The 19619-nt window shown below is 38.9% G+C and overlaps 1 long non-coding RNA gene across 2 annotated transcripts; it reads left to right on the plus strand.

Annotated features, from left to right (window-relative positions):
- Positions 1-283: 283 nt before the first annotated feature.
- Positions 284-19242, plus strand: LOC308072222. 2 transcript variants are annotated; one of them, XR_013931583.1, is made up of 3 exons: positions 284-12281; positions 13750-13828; positions 13941-19242. It is a non-coding gene; the product is annotated as an uncharacterized lncRNA (long non-coding RNA). The 2 variants fall into 2 exon arrangements; XR_013931582.1 differs by having other exon boundaries at positions 13750-19242.
- The last annotated feature ends 377 nt before the right edge of the window (positions 19243-19619 follow it).

Genomic DNA, 19619 nt, shown 5'->3' on the forward strand with positions numbered 1-19619 from the left:
CAATCCAGTAATTTCGGTTGAGTCGATCTAGTTTTCATTCAAGATTCACCTTCTAGATATTCTTGATTTTTGAAAACTGTAAAATGTGCTGGCAGATAGCAAAGGTGAAGCCCAGATATGGCTGAAGAACATTCTGTAACACCCTAAGCCACACACACAGGCTCAAGAACTCTGTTGCTCCTGGACCTCTGCTTGTATTTTCCCACGTATTACAACTTTACAGAAGTTTGAAGATCAGATTCTGTATCTGGGAAAATAATCCTGTTTGACCTGAGGGCTAATTAATATCGTAACCCATAGGTTACATGTATTATACATACAGGACAAATACTTGAAAGATAAAAAGTTATTGACCAGAAAGTTATTTGAGACAGTGATACCTTTGCACATTCTGTAGTTTGTTCCACCCCATCTGGTTTTCCATGACAGTTGATACAACCTGGGATGCTCCAGTTGGGGAAAGAAAAAACAAGCAAAACCACAACAGATGATAGGCATGATCCTTTACAATCTTAGGAAAACACAGAGAATATCAAAACACACATAAACCGTGCAGGCACTAGTGGGACCAAAACCAAATGAAAGCCAACCAGAAAAAACCTCAACCTCACAGAGATTAAAACCATGTGCTGCCTGTGCACCTATAGTGGAGTGCTAGCAGGGTAATTACAGTTTTTTCCCAACCTGAAAATGTGGAACAGTTATTCATAAAGCAGTATAAATCTAGAACCATAATTTTCATATTTCATGCATTTTGAATTCCAGTAGAGTACTGCAAAATTACTTACCCTCTTACTCTTAATAGTGGTTTAATATTTCACGCTCCTTTTGGCTTCTAGTAAGCAAGCACTAATGAAAATGCTAGCCAACTAGTGTATACATTTATAAAACTATGCAAAATGTATTGAAAAGTTGTAATGTATGTTAGTTTATTGCAGTGAAATAGTTGAAGATGATAATAATCTGCTTAAATTGTTGACTTTTTTTTTTCCATTTCATTCATTTCAGGGAGAAAAAAATAATAATTCTGGAAATGTGTCCTGACGAGTTGCAGTCAGTATCAGGGAAGCTTCATATATGTGCATTTACTTTGGCAGTTGGTGGTGTTTTGGGATGAGAGAATGATTATGATGACTCTGCTCAGCGTAAACACCCTGTATGAAACTTCTGTAAAAATAACAGGAATAATATTCAGTTTCAATAATCTTGCATGTGTTGTATTTGAAGGAGAACCACCCCTTCATATCTTTTGTATATGAAACGTATTACATGTCATTCATTGATATTATTGTGTTTCTGTTATGCTATTAATTTTTTTCAGGACCAAAACCTTCAATTAATATGCACCATTGGTTTTAAAAGCCGCCTATTTGAGTATGATTTTGTACCTTTAAGAAGAAAATCTAATCAGTAGTTCTCTCTCTTTTCAAATACAGTGCCAGATCATCTTCCACAAAACATGTCGGTCATTACAAGGATTAGACACAGTTATATTCAATTTAACAGTGTGTCTGAGAAAAAGTAGACCATTAGGCTATATCAGCCACGGTTTCTACTTTGAATGGTATTTTTTGTGACCTGATGATCCTTCATAAAGCAGCAGATTACTGAATTCTAATAACTTTTGCTACAGGTTGTGCTTAACAACTCACGTAGTCTGATGTGTCCAGATTAAAATGCTGGTGTCAGCAAAAGCTATGAAAAACACTTGGGTTTTAAACCGCATTTTCAAAGACTATTACAACTATTGCAGTCACACTTGCGTTTAAATTTGTAAGTAAATCATGGGTTTATCAATTACTTGACTTCTTTAAGTATCTGGGGTTTAAGTCCAAAACTGATCATATGAGATTATATTACTAGGTAGACTATGCCCTATCTTCATTTCAAAATATAAAAATGTGTGAGATCGCTAGCAGACCAAATAGTTTCTATAGAGGTTTAGTATGAAGTGCTGTTGTGCCACACATCTAAGCATCTTGGAAATTTAATTCTTCATCAGGCACGCCTGTCAAATGGTTACCACAATGGCACTGTGGTCAATGTTATTTTACAATATAAAGCAAGCATCATCTGTATTGTGCTTGCTCCTCATTGTAAGCAGTTTTTTGTATCTATTCATATGGACATTTAGAGCCGGCATTTGAGAGCAGCATCCTAGACACCTGTGTGTTAGAGAAATCTGGGGTTACCTGAGAGGTTAACTCATGTCCTTCTCCTGCGTATCTCTGAGAACTGAAAGAGAGCAAAAGCATAGAGACTATTTAATTGATCTAGCCAGTCACAGACAAGTCAACAAAATGTTAGGACTGTAAATACCGAAGGCCATTGAAAGACTCTGCCTGATCTGCTTTTGTCCAGCACTAGAGGGAAAATATCAGCTGAAGCAACAGCTTCATTTTTATTTTTGGCACAGGTTAAATAAAAGTGATAAACGTGGATGACAAATTGACATGAAGCAATTCTTATCTACAAAGAGAAAAACATGACTGTTTATAGTGAAGGTTGGAATTGCTATAATTTCTTTCTGGCAGGCAGCTGATTTGGCTGTATGTTTTTTATCACAGAATGATATAACAACTGGAAATCTTAAGAAATATTCTTTTACAGTAAGGCTTTTAAGATAAGTTAATGGGGGTGACAATGCAAATGGTAGTGCCAGTGATTATTTAAAAATTGACTTCTACTTCACAGTAATTTTAATAAGGAATACACTCAAAATGCTTACTGTAAAAGCAGTGGTAAAATACTACCTGCTAGTTGTCTGGGAAACCATATGCAAGAATCAGAACAGAGTTCAGAACACAGACTTTGACTTCTGGATTTTTTTGCCAGTTAGGAAAATAGTGGTAGTGGAGTACGAAGGATATAATAAAATAATGAAGAAAGTAAGATCAATGATGTCAGCTCTGTTTTAACTTTTAACTTTGCGTGTGGCACAGAAGTCAGCTGGCTAAACAGACATTTTTGGCAAGTGAAGTTAGTTATGTCACATAATTAGTTGGCTTTTTTGTCTTTGCTCCTCGTAGATCCTTTTTTTTACTATTAGCTTTTAAGCAAAACATAAATATTTGTGTTAATATTAATGGTTTTCTGCATTCAGAATTAGATTTGAATTTTTTAATTGCTCTGAAAAATAAAGTGAGATTATTTAGTTATTACTGAACAGTTTTATTATGTCCAAGCACTTTTCTTTCTTTCCTTCATCTAATCCAAAGTTTACGTATTTTTAGGCAATACTTTAAAGCTGTTCTCTGATCTTCTCTCAGAAATAAACTTCCATTGATTCCGGATAGAGCAAGAAGAAGATTTAAAAGTGGAGAAGTAGTAGCTGTAATTGCATTTTGTTTTCTAAAATTTTATTGTTATTTTGAAATATTGGCTCAGTTGTATAAGTTTCTCTTTTTTTCTTTTTTCTTTATCCATGGAAGGCTTAGGATGTTTCTGTGGGTGCAGACTGTGCCTCTCCAAGCAATGGAAGAAATTTTGCATGTGAGTTCTCCCTCCACCTTCTTTACAGTCCTTGTAATATGTTTTTTACAGTAATAAGTCAGATGTTTTGGAGGAATCAGCACACTAGATGAGTAGTTAAAAAAGAATGAATACTCTGTAACACTCTGAGCAGAATAGCTTATTTCTTTTTTGTATTGCACTCTGAAGTTGTATGTACGCTTTGTACAATAAAGAGTGAGGGCTTTTAGATATTAAGAAATCAACTTTGGAGGATATAAAACACAGGAAGGCATTCAAGTATCTCCCCAAAACAGATCAGGATTTCTCAGTTGTTAGAAAATTTTCTGATACAAATTGCCCCTCAGGACTGAGAAAGACTTCAAAGTCTGAAAACAACTTCAATTTTATAAACTGGAAGTTGTTTAATTTCTCTTTGAGTGAAACTGAAAAGGTATCTAAAGTTTGAGGACCTATTGTCCTGAAAATCATTTGATTTTACTTGTATTTCTGGACTTACGATTCCTTAAGCCAAAATGTTGGAAAAGGTTGAAATAGCATATGTGGACTGCTCTTTGGTTGCCACAGCTGTGCTTGGTCACGCACATTTCACTGCGCTCCTGATATTTCTGATAAACTATATCCCATCTTGAGCCGAAATGACATCAATCACTGTGAGTTACAAAGCCAAATGTGCTACACAAATTGGACTGTCACCTGGAAGGAATTTAGATGGATTAATTTTTTATGCTATATTGGATTTGTGTCCTGATGTTAATAAAACATTCAGCTGCACCCGTGCATAAATGTTACGGAGCCCCTCTGCAGCTTGTAGCTATTTAACACCAAAGTCACTTTGCGCATGAGGAACTCAACTGAAAGAGCAGAGAGAAAGATGAAAAGTGTGAAGAAATGAAAATCTTGGGTGGCATTTAACCGCATTAGACTGGAGTCACTTCAGCTAAGCATATCTTAATTACTAGCTTTTACTTAGCCAACATTCACGAATTATTAGGAACTTGAAAGAAATCAATTTAATCAAATCAATATCACAGAGACCCAAAATCTCTGGCCAACAATTTGCCATGTCATGAATGGAAATTTGCAGTGATATTTCAACATTTTTTTACAACTGAAGGTTTTTCAGGATCAAGCTTTTTTCTTCAGTGGTCAGTAGGAGACAGACAAAACTATTTTCCAGAGTCACTCCCTTCTCTAGATCTGTTCTTGATCCCATGGCAGGAAAGTTTATTCAGATTTCTCTGCTTCCTATCAGGAGAAAAAGCAAACCAGAGCAAACTGCTGATCCAGCTGGTGACCACCTGGCCCAGGTTGGTTTCATTCCAGGACTCAGAAGTTGGTGAGTTCAAGTGCTCCAGAGGCATTTTGCCAGATCTTTCTCTGTACATTTAGATCAGCTTAAACATCAGGATCAGTTTTCTCCTTTTTCTGGCCTGAGTGCTGGACAGCACCAGGGTTTACCATAGAGCAGCCATAACCCTGTTAGCAACATGCTAGTGTAATTAGAAAATTGTTGAAAAAACTTTTTTGTCAAATTAACTGGTTTATGGCAGGGTTTACAACCACTCACGTTCTTCTGTATTATCATTCACGTCTTCCACTCTGGAACTCTCTTAGAACTGAAAATATCATCTAGACCTGGGAATATCATGTCTCCAGTAGATTGCAGCCTTGTATCTCCAGATTTGGGGTTGGGACTAAGTGATCTTAAGTTGGTTCCTTCCAACCCAAACCATTCTGTGATTCTATGATCAGATTGAAGACTGTCCTGTTTTCCTCATGGTACATTTCTGAGGAGTTTGATTAGAGATTTTTTCTAATCCAGTCCACCAATGGGACTTCAATTTTATGGGAAATCCTGTTTGCTTCTTAATAGGAAAGTCCACTATAGCCCTGGCAAAATTTTCCCATCTTCATTAGTTTTTCTGTTAGCAATTTTATTTGCTAGAGATGGAAAAAATCAAACCTCTGATAGCTGATTTTCTTTATTCTGGGCTTTTTTTTTTGAGTATGAAGTACCTCTCAGCACACTTCCAAGCACCTTGCATGTGACTTGCATGTATCCCAAGCAAGTCACAAAATTTGCCTGTGCTTTCTTCCAAACCCGTGTGAATCCACTGCAGGAGCTTGCTGTCATATACTTGAGTATTAGTTGTGCTTTTTCTTTTCGTGCCAACACGACAAAATCCTTTAAAGGCATTCCTTATCTTTTAGTGTCAGATGCTGAGAAGCCCTAAGATTTACATATTTCATTAAAGAAAATTTCTCTCTGGCATAACTGACTTGTGCAAACATGTTATGAGATCATTAAAAGGGAATCCTCTGCAACAGCCAGAGCTCATTCAGTAAGAGCTCAGGCAAAAATGGGATTTTATTTTTTTTAATGGAGTATGCCTGCAGATGGAAACTGCAAAGCAGCCGTTTGAAATGCCACTTAATTCTTAATTTGCAATATGATCCCACTGATCTTTAACAAGCCAAACCTGAACTCACAGGAATCAGGAGTACAGTTTTACCCATTGCTGTGATGCCTGCCTGGGTGTTGGCTTATTCTCAATGTTAAACCACTTTGTCTCTGTTTTATGATTGAAAATGCTATATAACACCAGGAAATCCCAGAAGCCTAGTTAACTGGCCACACAGAGGTTTTGTGGGATGCTCAGGAAGGTTCTGTCACTTCTCAAGATGTATTCCAGCAACTTAAAATCGGGGCGGCTGTTCATTAGTTGTGCTAAGGTACATTTGAATGTACATTATGATACGCACAATGTAAGTCCATATGTACAAAATCATTACATAATGAAATGTACAATGAAGGTACATTTCACAGCCACATCTGCTCGTCACCTGCCTGAAGATCCAAAGTGGCACTTTATCTGACCACAGTGGGGTTCCCTGGGGGCTTGCTCATCACACAGCCTGGTTAAGGATCTGTTCGCAGGAAATTTACATTCACTTCTTTCATCCAGCGTGGGGAAGCCCTTCATTCTTGTCTCACTTGTCAGTGTCCTTTCTTGATGCTGCCTCTTCCAAAGCAGTAAGAATAAAATCCAGGCTCCTGTTGCTGATCTGCTTTTTTTGGGAGAAGGTTATTCCCAGGATGCATCCTTAGTTTCTCCCTACAGTGGACTCTGAATTTTTACCATAGTCAGGAATTAATTTGCTGGTGGTCTTTCCTGGATCTGATACCATGACAGCTCCAGCAGAATTTAATTTCCTCAATGCCACGTGTGCCCAATCATTCTATTTATGAAGTAAAAAAGCTTTCCGCAGGACTCCTTGCTGCATTGTATCAATAAAAGAAGTATTAGGATGGGCATGTCTGTATGAATGGCACATCTTCATGGGCATACAGAGACTGACAGCAATTTTTCTAGTCTTTAACATTCATTTTCTGTAAAAATGGATGAAAAATTTTGTCATCTGTTGTCTATTTCAGATTACAAAATCTTGTAGACTTTGATGTTTTTATTACAGGTGTATTCTCACAGCACGGCGAGACCATTGGCTATTACAGTAATACAAACCCAGTGATAAATTTATATTTAGTCAGAACGAAGAGAGACCTACTTCAATTTCTTTTTCATGAGCATAAATCATATTCCTGGCCTGGCCTGTGGTGATACTTGCCTGAAGGGGGAGGAAGCTTGCTGGATGCTCCCTCGCAGAGCAGCTGAGAATAAGCCAGTTGAACAAATTAGGTGTGGGGCACAAAGACATCTATGAGGAGAGGAAGATTGGGAGAATGAGGCAGATACAATATTTCAGCATCTATTTCATATTCTCTGCCAGTTGCTGTTTTAATCCATTACTACTTAAAAGCTGGTTTTGTTGATGGGATTTTTTTATTCCTGTTTTCTTATTTTCTCACTTAACATTTCACTTGGAAGAAGCTGTGAAAATTATGTATTTCTGTAATAGATACACAGGCACAACACATCACTAATTTTGTGGAAGAAATTTTAGGCAAATGCATTTATGGAGGAGCTTTGCATCACTAATCTAATATTCTGTAACTTCTCATATATTCTGTATAAAATTCTGGAACTTCTCATAATTACCATTTCAATGTAAATGGTGAATTTTCATAATGCCATTAAGAAATACTTATTTTTCTTTAATTTAGTTCCATTTTCTAAATGGCATAAAATAATACCAGGTACACTTAATAAAACAATCATTATAATGGAACAGGTAGCATTTTTATATTACCTTTCTTTTTTATAATTACATCTCTGAATACAGACATGTGTTATCAGAAATATTAATGAATGTAATGAATGTAATTAGAGTATGTATTTTACAACTAAGGAGTCATGTAGATAAATGGGGAGCCTTTGCATTACGGATGCATATAGCCAGCAGTTTGAGAAAGAATATGTTTATTTAGCATACTTTTTACAGCTCAGATCATAGTTTGTTATAGGTAAAGTTGCTGTAAATTGTGTGGACCATGAAATACCAACTGGAGGAGCGCTGCAGCCGAAAAGCATAGAACTTGGTAAGGTACAGCTAATGCGATGCAAATCATATAATCAAGCCCTTACTTCAAAAGTTAATGAGGTTTGTAGTACACTACAGTTTATGCTGCTGACAGAAAATCTGAGGACATTAAGCAATTCCTTTTATTTGCTAGTACTCTATAAAATATCAACTGCGTTAAAGGAACAGAGCGCATGAAAATACGAGGTAAAGCGTGGAGGTAACGAGTGAGATAGGAATTTGTGGGTTTGCTATTGAAATAATGGTGAAAACTACAAATTTGTTTTGCTTTAATAAAGATATTTAAGAAACATATCTACATTTCTTTAGGTAAATTTGGGGACATACCTTTATAACAATAGATTTTTTCCCAGAGGTTCACAGATGTAAGGATATACCAGCATTTTCATCCATAGCTGTATTTAGCTGAATGTCTCACAACATGCTCCCAGCACCAGCTACGTGCTATCACACATTTAATCAATAAAATCTCTTCCAGATATGCTACATCACTCTAAACATTCAAGAATGATGTGAGAATATTTTGGATTGTGTGTGGACTAAACAGGAAAACCCTGAAGTCAGTAATTCTACTTCCACGATTCAAAAGCTGTTCAAAACGTGTTACCAAATGCAAAAGGAAAACGGAGGATGGGAGGAAGGCTTCGGAAATAAGCTGCTGCTCCACGGAGAGTCCGCTGAGCACACGAGGTGAGTGGGAATAACCTTTCCTATTGTTGTAAGCGTTCTGCCTCCGAGTCCTAGTCAAGCAGCACTCCTGATGTCCTGTCCGTAGGCAGGCATGATAGGACCTGGGGCAATTTCTGAGCTGGAGCTTTCGCTCCCTAGTCAAGTCCAGTGTGTGTAAGCAAACAGAAATATTTAATATACCTGTTCTCACATGATGGTTATAATGCTCAATCCTTATAGTAGCATGTGGTTTATGTGATTGTCTGTTAGTGGGGTCAGTTGTATCTAACCTTTATTTTGATGGAGTTAAGAACTGTACTGGCAAAAGTGGAATATAATGGAACTATAACATCACTAATTACATGGTAATTCTAAAAAATAATATGATTCACATTTTTTTCATGTGCAAAAATGAGAAGACATCAGTTGGAACTTTTGTCGAAGGAGCTAATTATTTAAAGGTCATTTTTCCAGGCTTTTAACAAGAATATTCATCTGTGAAATTGATTTTAAGTTTTTAAAAAAGATTTTTTAAGACTTTTCAATATTTATTTAGGTAATATTAATAATTATATATGCACACACAAAGGATTATAGTTTGCTCTTATATGCTAAAAGCTAAACCTGAGGAGAGGTTTATGTTGTTCTTTTTACTTCCTTAACTTGAGATAAGCAAAATGACCCCAGAAACCTTTCAGGTTTCAGGAATGCCCTCAAGGAAGCCACAGAATGTGTGAAACTGGGACCACAGACATTGAATACTGCTTGAGCAAATCCTGTGCTTAAGAAAAGTGCGCACACACACACAGAGCCTGCTTTTCAACCCACAGACAGGAGCACTGATGGACTTCCAAAGTAAGTCTGTGGACATGAACCCAGGTATGAACCCAGATGAACCCCAGACCTCCACAGACATGCCCTGGATTTAAAAACCCCACAGGTTGGTGTCGCTTGTCACATTACACAAAATGTAAGAAAGCAGCCAAAAAAGATTCAAGTAAAAACTTGTCCAGAAGGAGCTATGCACATCGCACTAGCTCTGCCACTTGGGTTTCAGAGCTGCTCCAGCTGCGATTTCTAGATTTGCTCAAAGCTGCCTTTGAATAAATTTTGGTGTATCAGAGCCCTCTGCTGGGCACCTGCAATGAGTGGGCAATGCTGCCCAAGTGCTGTCACCTAAACGGGAGCACAGCTGTTCTCACTATAGAAAATAAAGGCACTGTATGATCTTTTTTATGCTTTAACAGGATAATATCTCATTTTTGATGATTCAGAAGTCTTGGCATGATGCTCACTTCAAGAGTATCGCTCTCTTTCCAGTGTGTCTTCAAACTTCGCTAAAGTACAATGACTGGGAGTTCATATGGATTCACACAGTGACTGGGAAAACGCATTAAAGAAAAAATTACTGAGTGCTATTAAATCCAAAGAAAATGTCTTCCATTTCAGAAGCCTTTGGACTGTGAGTTTTTTGGAGACAAATAGATACCCCTGGGGACATACCAGTCCAGCTGTAACACCTGCTCTCCCTCGCTGGTTATGGGGCTAAATAGGTCTTTGGTGGCATTTCTCTTTTGAATGGAGATCAGAACAAACAGATCTAAAGATTACAGGTTTAATAATAATTTTGTGCTTAATAATAATTAGTGATCAGAATTAATTAGAAAAAATTAATGATAATGACATTTGTACAAAACCTTACCTGTTCTGGCACTGCTGAAGACTTTCTGTTTCCTCACTGCGTGATTAAAAGGAACAGAAAGAAGTTGCAGCTTTGGCACTTTTGATCTCTGGATTAGCACTTTTGGATCTATGGAACAGTTACAGCTGTTCAGTCTAAAGGATCAAAAATGTTAAGAAAATTAATTGGTACCCTGCATAAACATTCATTGCATGATTTTCGTAATTTAAGGGTCCCATTTACTTAAAGGAGAAATGACCAGCCCTGCAGCATGGACTGTGCTTTAGGGACTTGGGGAAGGCACCTCAGATCGTTTTCCTTAGTGTCAGGGTGGTTGCAATGAACTTCTGAAGCTCTTTTGTCGTGGCTTATTGGTTTGGACCGTGAGGAGCTGTGGGTTCATCACTAGGTTCGACTAAGGCTCAGGTAATTTCTTGGTCTAGCGAAAGGCATCTGAACTGGGCTATAGTTGACTCCCTGAAGCCGACTGAGGACTGACGGCTTTTCTTTGCAGGCTACTTGTCTGCATGCCTCAGATCCAGAAGCCAGAAATGTGGCTAAAATACTTACGTTGCCACTCTAGCTGTAGATCCTGCTATGGCCACTTCAAGCAGATGCAGCTGTTGCATGGTTTATGCTCAAATTGTCCTAAAATCTGTGGTTGGGCTTTTGAGACTTGGGATCACAGAAGAGCTGTCAAGCCCAGCACTGGCTATGACACTACTCAGAATCTGGATAATTAAAAAATAACACACAAATCCTACTAATTAACCCACTTTAACACCATGAAGCTTATTAAAAGTTGAATTGTGTTGTTTAAAAATGTTCTAAACCTGCACTATTGTTAGTCCATGTGCCTCTCTTTCTGCACAGCTGAACATCTCCTGTAATCTGTGTAGAGTCTACACAGCGCTGGTGGCATCAGTGAGGCTGTGACAGGCAAAAGCAAGGGAAACTCAGGCTCTTCAGTACCTGGAACAGAAAAAAAGTGCAGGATTTGTGCCATGACTTGTTTTTTACAAGTCACTATTTTAAAAAGAAACCAAGAGGTTTAAAGGGAGAAGAAATAAAAACCTAGGTTTCTTTTGATTAACTTAGCAAACAAGAATGGCCTGTCCCTTCCAGCTGTTCTACATAAATTCACCAATTTCATCTCTTTTTTCTGAGTTAGTTACCACAACTATCATGTGGTTGCTTTCTCAAAGAATGAATGAAGTTTTCTTACTGTATCCCAGACTCCCACCGTGTCCATGGCAGCTGCCAAACATGTTAGAGAGGCAGCAAGGGTTTTTCAACAGCCAGGTCACTACAGGTGCTGGCAAGAAAAAGAGTCTCTTCTAAATTATCCCAAAAGGACAAATGTGTGATCCCTATGAACAGTTTTTCATTTATAATCCTCATGTGCTCTGATAAAGGTTACTTCAAGCTGTCTTCCTCTCTGCAGTCTGCAGTAAGTGCATCTTAAAATAATTGAGCTAATGTAAAAGTCTTTAGCTTCTTCATCCTAATAAGCTGAAATTTGTATTCTAAAGGAAGTTATTTTAGTGCTAAGTAATGTTATAAATTGATTAGGAATGTTTTCATTCCGTAAGTCTCACATTTCAAGCAGGGTACCTCCTGACACGCTCTTGCTTTTTCTAAGCACTAAAAATGTTTTAGGAAAACCAAACCTGGAGATTATAGCCTTGGCTTCTCTCCTTTTTGCATAGTAGCAGGACAAGACCTTCCCTCATCAAAACACTTCTCTTTAAATATGCCAAATTGTTTCAGAGGTTTCTCTGCCCTGATGCTCTCAGGGGTGGGATGATGATCAACTGATGTACTTTACCAAGAATGTTTTCTAGATGTAAGCTGCAGTCTGAATTTTGGAGAAGTGCTTGATGTGGTTGAGAAGGAGGGGCTGGATGGTGCTGCTGTGAATCTTACAGCTGTTGCAGAAAAAGCTGATCAATAGCAGGTAAACTATTATTTTCATTTTTCTGAAGATTGTATGTTAAACATTACTTATTTAGTGTTGAAACTTCTATTTACGCATTTAGTAATTTTTCAAAAGAAAATTAGTGTCCGGAGTCAGTTTTCTCTGGTTTTTAAAGTGGAAGTTTAATACTGTTGTAGCCAAAAAAGTACCTCAGCATGGGCCACTTGGTATTTACACAATATGGATGCATTTCATGTAGAGGTGTTGGGGCTTTTCCTTTATGAGAAGAACAGAGTGGTGGTCTGTTGACAGATTTCCACTATAGCCGAGGTGAATTCCTAATAGTCTTACAAATAGGGAAAAACAGTTAAGAATGATGCCCATGTAGGGGCTGCAGGTTTAAATAATGCTGTAAGAGGAAACCTTCCTTAGCGTTTAGCTAAGCATGTCATTCCTCAGCATGCCTAGCTTTTCCTTTAGTTAATGTTTCGAACCATGGGTTTGCATAGTGAGAGTGCAGGATTTAAAAATGATCACCTAATTTTGTAAAATGCTAATAAACACTAATAAAAAGTGGTAAATTTAACATACTTTCCAAGGCAACTAAAAAGCTGTTTTGAACCCAATGCTTTTGTATGTAACTGCTATGAGAACTGGCCTGGAAAAGCTCCTGCATGTTGCAAAATCCTGCCTTAGCTATGACTAATTTTTAATCAAAATGAGGTGGTATAAATAAAACTTGTATTTTCTTTCTTTCCTTCTTTACAGTTATATTTTTCTCATTTATGGTTAGTATAGAACTCAGATCTAGAAGCACATTAAAATATACAACTGAATTAAGAAATGGTTTAAATGGAAAATTTTATTCTTCCTGGCTTTATTACATGAGTACAAATCAGAAATGATTCCATGGAAATCAATGTGGCTGTAGTAATGTGATCTCAGTATAACCAGGGAAATTTATCAGCCCACAGGATACAAGATTTTAATACAAAAAAGTCAGTCATTTAAAAAAAAAAAAGTCAGGATAAAGATATTCTTGCTTCTAATTGAAAAATATTTTTTACTTAAAGAGCAGCTTTGTGCAATAAGTATATTTTAATCAAAGGACAACTTAACCAACATACACTTGGCATAAAGTGAAATTTTATGTTTTCCAAAACTAATGATGAAAAGACTTTTGTTCCGCAACATCAATGCGTGTCTTACCCAAAGCTGTATTATTAAATTCAGTAATTCAGGGTTTTTTTCCTTAAAGTGCACTAGTGTAATTTGGCTTCACTTCTATCACTTTGTAACCGGAGGCAGAATTCAGCCATCTGCATTGCTTAACCCTCTTGTCAGTAATTGTGTGGTATTCCTTTATAATAGAAGTGGCTAATGAAAACGTTAATATAGCATGTTTCAGTGCATGCAACAGTATCACTTAAATTTAAATCTAAAGTATATCTAATTAAAGCCTTAACTACATGGGTTTAATTTTTTTCTTTCTGAAATTGTACTCTAGTCCAAAATGTAAGTGCATTTGCTGAAACCCACAGAAGCTTGTTGAGAATAATGAAGAAGCACTTGACCAGCACCTCCAGGTGGGACTAATTCACTCCCAGAAGATCCTCAGTACCTTGTCAAGAGGACAACAGCCTGCAGAAATGAAAACTCTGTGTAACAGGTGACAAACCAGTGTCATTTACCTGTCAGGCGCTTTGCGTGGAGCCCCCGTGGCACGGCAGGAGGCAAGCCTGGTCTGTGTAGAAGCCTAATCTCTGCTCGTGAAACCTGCCTGCACACGTATACCAACACCGTGTGGCAGGGAGGAGCATCTGTTTACTGCAGGTAACTATGGAATATAAATACCTCCGTGGTCACAAGTTCCATGTCTGCTTGTTTCTTAAAGCACCCAAAGCCTCATCTTTTATTTAACCATTGCTTCAGCTCTTTATTTAGGGTTATTTGGGAATGATATTAAAAACAGCCTAAGTGCATTTGTTAGAGAGAAGTAGCTAAGCCTGTGTAAATTCCGTCTCCCTATAATTTAACAAGGGCAGGGGGACACACAGTTATTTATAGCTCTGCCTTAACTGCAGTAGATGAACGTCCTCTGTTACCTCTGCAGGCCATGCTGCACGTGTGCTGGTGGCTGACGTCCTGCGAGCTGACGGAGGGCAGCTTCTGCCAATTTTCCACTGTCACAGAGCCTCAGCTTTCAGCCTGCCAACAGGTGTTATCCAGCCTTAAAGCCGGTCAAAGCAGTGAGATGAATCCGGACTATTCCTTTCCAACAGCAAACTTAAAAGAATCCAGCTGTGAAATGCACATTGCAATTAATTTTCTTTTTAGGGATTGTTTCCATAATGGTCTAACCAAACACAGAAGCAACACTTGGTGGCAGAAATGGAAGATGAGTTACTTATCCTTGGTCTTCAAATAGAACAAAAATCAATGATAGGTCAAAATATGTTGTTGCTTTTATTCAGTATCTTTCCATATCTTCAGCATCATCTTCTAATATTTCACCTCAAAATCTAATTCCTATATATAAATCTGTGGCTTGCTCCTAAAAATGAAAATACTTTTCCCCGTCACTTCATGGCTAAAGAACCACAAGCATATACAAACCTCTGTATTTTTGATCCGAGAACTCTCTCCTTACATGTGTGTGCACCTGCATGTGTGCCACGCAGAGATCCAGTCACAGTGAAACCCACCAACATTCCTTGTTGGCTCATTCCGGAGATGTCAGTCACTGAGTAACTGTCGTGTTTTCTTGAAATTCTGTCAAGGAAGTGTTTTCCTGCCAAAAAGATTTTTTCTCTGAAGCAGGAGACGTTGGAGAAGCTGCTGAGAGACACACTAATTGCAAACAAGATTTGACCGCTTGTTAAGTAAGATGAAGAAACCACACCTGGAGAAACAAGGACTGTTGCAGAGTATGCTCAGGTACAATGTCCTTCATCGCTTTCAGATTTGCACTTTCACAGACCCAGTCTTCCTCGCTGCTAAGACTTTCAACTCCCATTTATTTTGGTGGGAATAGAGGATTTTTAGTCTGGCAAAGTTCCATTCCCTGAAGGCTGTGATAAGCAGATACAAACATGTACAGAAATTGCCATACGATTCCAACCTCTATCTTTTGTCTGCAGTAGCAGTTTGCTTTCAGAGGAGTCTTGACAAGGTTGTGAAATCACAAGTAGAAACGAGCATGAAGTAGTTCTGCTTTGTTTCTGTACATCATTATTCTGTTTGAACAACTTCACACAAGCATTATTTCTGTCACCAGTAGTAAGGGTTTTCTATTAACAGTTACAGTATGGGGTGGTTTTTTTTAAAGCTGTGTTGCCAATAGCAAATGGTTTGAATTTTAATGTGGCTTTGAATTCAAGTCTTTTTCCTTTTTTTCACCTTTCTCTGCTCATTAATTTCCATTTATATTCCTAAGCATCTACAGGGTATTACAGTGCTTTTCACAGGAATTTACTTCGTCTGATTGTAAGCTTTAGATGGATTCTCTTTCTGGTCAGGTGATTAACATTTAAAAGCCTTTGCAGTTTGAAATACAGGAGCAAGAAGATCCTTTAGTCGAGCTGACTAAACCTAGCAATATAGTTCCAACAGGGAATACAAGCACTGTAAAAGCGAGTCCTGGGAAGCTTGTGTGTGCACAGCTCCAGTTCAGGGATCTCGAGCCAGGCTGGGCGCATGAGCATTAGGTACAAGCAGCATGTGTGTGTGTGTGTGTGTGTGTATACACGTATCCCAGTTCAAATGTCAGAGCATGTTTCTACTGACGGATATATGATCAGTTGTGTTTCTCACCCTTGGGATCTCTGTTAAATATTTCTCCTGAACATTGCAAAAACATTTCTCATGGCTGTTGCGCGGAGTGACTGAAACTCTTTTGGCATCTCCATCTTCCATAAGAGTTATTTTACAAGGGTGATATTACTGGCTCAGAATTCCCCATTTTCAATTCCAAGTCATCTCCATTCACCATTCACACAGGTCCCCAGGATGGGCTACTGCTCTGATAGCTGTTCTTGATGGCACCACCGCTGCATGTTCACCTTCCCTTTCTTCGGCCGAGGAGGGACCTGAAGAATCCATGGCCCCTCTGAACCGCTGCCCTCTGCAACCCTTTATGCAGAGAGCAAGCAGAGAAGCAGAAGGGTGCGCTCAAAAAATGTCATCTTCCAACGGTAAGGCGCGCTATTCATATTAACGTGAACATGCGGAGCCGATGCTGTGAAGTAACAAGCAACTAGTAAATCCCCTGCTCCACCAGGCGTGCGTAACCTGATCTGCAGCACTGTGGAAGACTTAAAAAGGTTTTGCTGTCGTCCGCCTGCCTGTGACTGCAAATGCATTGCGGCATTTCCTATCCCTGCTCAGATGGCAGAACTAATTAGCTCAAGGTACAAAAGGAAAATCACTTGAAACGTTTGGCTGCAGCGGCACTGGCCAGTCCTATGAGGAGGAAGACTGATAGTACGTTGACATGATACGACAACTGTGCACACACAGTGCCATCTGGGCACCTTCAGTCTTCTCTTCAAAAGCTTTCCCCACTCCTGTGGATGGGACATGAAATACTTTTCTCATGGTACTCCGTAACTGGTATTGCTTACATTTTTACATACAAAAAAGGTAGGACTAATGTTTTAAAATGTATCTTGCCCTCCCCCCCAAGAAAACCCACCCCACTGCTTAGCTTTTCTAAAATACTAAAAACGTAACAGCACTCTCACAGTATTGCCTGCTAATTGTAGGGAACTTCCCCACCAGAAGTGAGTGTTGGAGTTTTTGGTTATAGAGACGGTACAAGACATTCTCCATCCGCACGCTGCAGAGGTTTTACACCCACTCCCCGAGCAGCTTTCACTGGAAGAACCGTGCTGCTGGTAAGGCTGTTATGAGCTATTGTAAATAGAATTTAAGCAATCATTGTAATTACCTGTGGTAACTTCCAGCAGGCAAAACTGTCCTTGCTGTTCCTTCAGCCATCTACCCTATTCCCACTAGAGTCTTCATCACATTAGGTCAAACGAGCACAAAATGTATTTCCTGAGCAGCACCCCTTGGGCTGTACCCACCGTTACGTGGCGGCGTTGCTTGGTTTTGACATCTCATAGAAGCTGCGGGCAGAAATACACCCTAGTGCAGGCAAACCAAGCGTTAGCTCTGTCTTTTTACAGTTAAATTTACTTTTTGATTAATGGAACGAAGAGCAAAAAAAGAGGTAATGCACTCACCTTGCCTGCTTCCCCAGACTCCCTGAAGACCCAGGGTACTGTCACCTCCAGGCGCAGTGATCCCCCTGTGACAGCGGCCAGTCTGCCAGGGGAGCAGGGGCCCTGCTGTGCCAGCTCCGTGCCCGACAGCTCTCAGACACACGTAACGATGGGTATTCTGCTCCTCCGCGGCTCCGGAGCCTGCTTTTCCTTCCCCTGCCATGCCAGCTGCTTCTTCTTAGCACTTTTTCTTCAGTCCAGGCAGACAAACAAAGTAGCTGCCACGGACAGAGCTGATTCAAAGAACAAACCTGCCCTCCAGCTGCCAGTGGAGCCATGAACTTTTGCATAAACAGAAGCAGAAGGCAGAGACAGACATCTTGTACACGGTGAGGCCTCCTTTCCTTAAAATTCCCAGGCAGGCTAAGAGAAGGACCACACATGAGCCTGTAACACTCAACCCCCAACCAGAGATACAAAAGGAACTGAGCAAACTTACACCTTTACACTTCAGAAGGTAAATCGGTGTCATTTTGTTTCCAGACACCACCATGATTTGGAAAGAAAAAAAAAATGCACTACTGATTTTTAAGCAAAAGCTTTATTTTAGTTTATACACTTGTTTGTATTAAAAACAATTACTTCAAAATCGAATTCACAGAAGATCAGCACGTAAATAAACTGAATTTATCATCAGTCCACGCCTGTTTCTGAAAGACAAGGGCTCTGAATTACACTGTAACAGCCTTGCGCGCGGGCAGATGACACTGGGATGGCAGCAGCACCTCCTAGTTGCCACGCTGAGGAGTTCTGCCCTCCCAGTACATTTGTAAACGCCGGCTGCGCACTGGTGCAGCTCAGCCACTGCTCTATTTCCCATTAATCCACCGAGCAACCATTGAAAAAGGTATCCCAGTTTAATCTGCTCCTTCACAGGAGTAAATGCTCTTCAGCGTGGTTACAGGCACTGCTGTTTTCTCCCAGGAATCAAAGCACTTGTCTTAAAACATTTCCAACACAGCTATTTTTGGAGAAGACTGTCACAACCAAGCTACATTATATACACTTCCAATGTACAACTATCTTTAAAAAAAATGCCCATGTAGAAAATAGAGGGTTCTTTCATTAAAAAAAATCACATGCTGGATTTCAATTACATCAACATTTTAAAAGAATGGTAAGTAATTCATGAATAATAGCAACATTCAGATTTACCTGGAACCTTCCTACTAGCAAGTGTGGAGGTACCAGCACTATATTTAAGATTAGTAAGTTTTTCTGGACAATTTGCGCTATATACCTTATGTATGAAATATGTGAAAAGCTCTCAGTTGTGACAACAGAATAAAAGCTCGTTAATTAATGCAAGATCATTTCAGTAAAATTATTCTACTTACGAAGTAAATACTGCAAGAACTTCTAATTTACAGCCAGTCAGATGAAGAACACAACTAGTGACTAGAACACATACATTAGTTAAGTCAAATATATACAAAAATATATTAGAAAGTGGTCGCGTTTAGCCACAGGCTTATGTAAAAAAATGTTGTTTTAAATAGCAGTAGCAAAAAAATAGCTATTTTCTCTATCTGCAAAAGTACAAAAGGCAAAACCTACATGAGGTAGCAATGCCAAATTAAAAAACAACAACTTTGGATTGAGGAGCATCTCCTACATTTTCGTAGCATATCTGTCAATACAAATATTTAAATGAACACTTCAATTGTTTCAAGAATTAATACATTAATTTACAAAAATTTTTATTCAGTGAACTTTTTTTAAAAAATTACTGGAAATGGATTTAGTTTCTAAAAAAAAGCTATCGCATTTTCAAATCTAAACACTGTACAGCAAAAACGTGGTGGCTTTATTATACACATTCGGTAAACGCTATGGTACATTAAGACATCATTTACAAAAGATCACAGTAAGCCAACTGTGGTCATTTTTTTCTTTCCTGTCAAATATGCGTACTCTGCACCTTTCGCTACCCCGCATTCAATGCTAGGTGCAGGACTAGGGTTCACTGCTCCCTTTCACAGCTGAAACAAGTGTTTGTATCATCTACCTTCAGGGGCCTGAGCCAGAAGCACAGCTTCTCTCCAGGGTCAGGGGCGCTGCCAGGCGCAGCTCCGCGTCCCCCTTGGTCCCT

Source organism: Falco punctatus (genome assembly GCF_963210335.1).
Source record: "Falco punctatus genome assembly, chromosome: 12".
Lineage (NCBI taxonomy): Eukaryota > Metazoa > Chordata > Aves > Falconiformes > Falconidae > Falco > Falco punctatus.